Raw genomic sequence first — 1,986 nt, 5'->3', positions numbered from 1 at the left:
AATTCATATATTTCCTATGAAAAGTTCATTAGCTTCTACTAATGTTTCGTCAATATGTTGTTTAAATTTCGGGTTTTGGTTGCCTGGTTTATTTTATTTATTATTTATCTAGTCGTTCGGATGGGACAATAAACCGAGGCCCCGTGTGCTACAGGCTGTGCACGTTAAAGATCCCTCGACAGTTGGAAGTCGAAAAAGAGCAGGCTAATGCCGTTGTCCTGGCAAAATTTCACTCATTGCACCCTGCATGGCGTTGCCCGTCTTCATTAGCCCACATGGTGCAGAAAAGTAGGACGTAAAACTCCATTCATTTCATTTCCAATGTTAGTAAGAGAATGGCCCTTGAAGGCTTAAATGTGTTCAATCATAAGGTTAGATTCGGTAATCATATACAATGGTATGGTATTATATCTCCCCACATTACCATGTCAGTGTACAATAAATTAACCAAGAACTAATGATCCTAACCGCAAACCCGAAATGCAATGAAATGCGATAAGGGGCAACACAATGTTGCATTAAAACAACAATATACGAAAAATTGATTAATACATAAATGTTTCAGACATACAATGACTTAGTTAAAACAATATTATGACATAATAAAGAGAAGGTTATAAATATCTGAAACAATGATCCAGCACAAAGGTAGAGATTCATGCACTCAATCAGAATGTGTGTCACTGTCGGGCGTACCTGGCAGTGATCATAGGCAGGTTGAGGCTCTCGCTTGAGCAGATCAGTGTTGTTATCAAGAAAAAAACAAGAATCAGTACCCGATTTTGCTGTTTCGTTTAAGCTACTACAATGTGAAATAACTGGAGTTTTACGTCCTACTTTTCTGCACCATGTGGATTTATGAAGACTTGCAACGTTATGCAAGGTGCAAGTCCAGCACAGCCGCATAAGCATGCTCTGTTAACAGATTTCCAACGGAAGTTATCTTCTATGTAATATTGTATTATTGTATGTATTGTATAATTTGTAGCATTGGGATCGAGATTGGCCTGTAGTTATATGAGAGCAACAGAGTATTTTACCAACTCCATCAGAAAATGTCAGTATAATGCAATAAGATGCACGTCCGATGATATGTTTTCATCTAAATGGGATTTCAAGCTAGAAATAGCTTGAGAGGGGAATATTGTATCATTACTACAGATACAGAACCTTATTGTGTAAGTACACTGAACAACATTGACGGTGCACGGTATTGTAATTTTATGTTTACCTGTTTCACGCCAGGGTTGATATGGCCGGGGTATGCTGAATTATTTCGTAATTCACATTCGCAGGTGTCAATTGAAGACTAGATTTTCTTCAAGATATCAAAATACCTGTGCCTTGTGATTGCAACATGTTTGTCGAATATTTGTGGTGGGAGTTAGATTTTAATAAATTTTCGGCGAGCTTTGTTTGACGTATTGCTCTAGCCTTCGAAAAAAGTAATTCATCAAAATTAGTGTGAGAACGCGAAGAAGCAACAGTTGTGATAGGTCGCAAATGACTTAGATTTTCAGGAACCTTCGATTTAACTAAAAAAAATGGTCATATAAACACAACATAGACTTCAATCTTTATGTAGAGTATTTTGACTAGACATGGCATGGTTGTATATTTGAATTTGAATGAAAGAAATCTGCACGTTTACTGCACCAGTCACGTAATTAAATTTAATTTTTACGAAACTTAGTATGATTTTGTTTAGTTTAGGACCTTGGCTTTCGATAAAACTTAATATGCATTTACAAAACTAAAGATAGTGCACATCATAGTTTGTTATCCATTCACATTTGGTTCGTGTTTAGTCTATAGACTATTTCAAGCAACTTGGTTGTATCATTGCCGGGTTTTATCGACGGACAGATGACAATAAGCTGCCATACTACGTGTGGGCATATAAAAATCAAAAGAATCAATAAAGAATTACCTGAAGAGTGAGCAAAAATTTCACTATGTAGCAAATAGAATGAAATTGTTGCCCCG

This window comes from Lottia gigantea (assembly GCF_000327385.1).
Source record: "Lottia gigantea unplaced genomic scaffold LOTGIsca_848, whole genome shotgun sequence".
NCBI lineage: Eukaryota > Metazoa > Mollusca > Gastropoda > Lottiidae > Lottia > Lottia gigantea.
Note: the sequence above shows the minus strand (reverse complement) of the source record.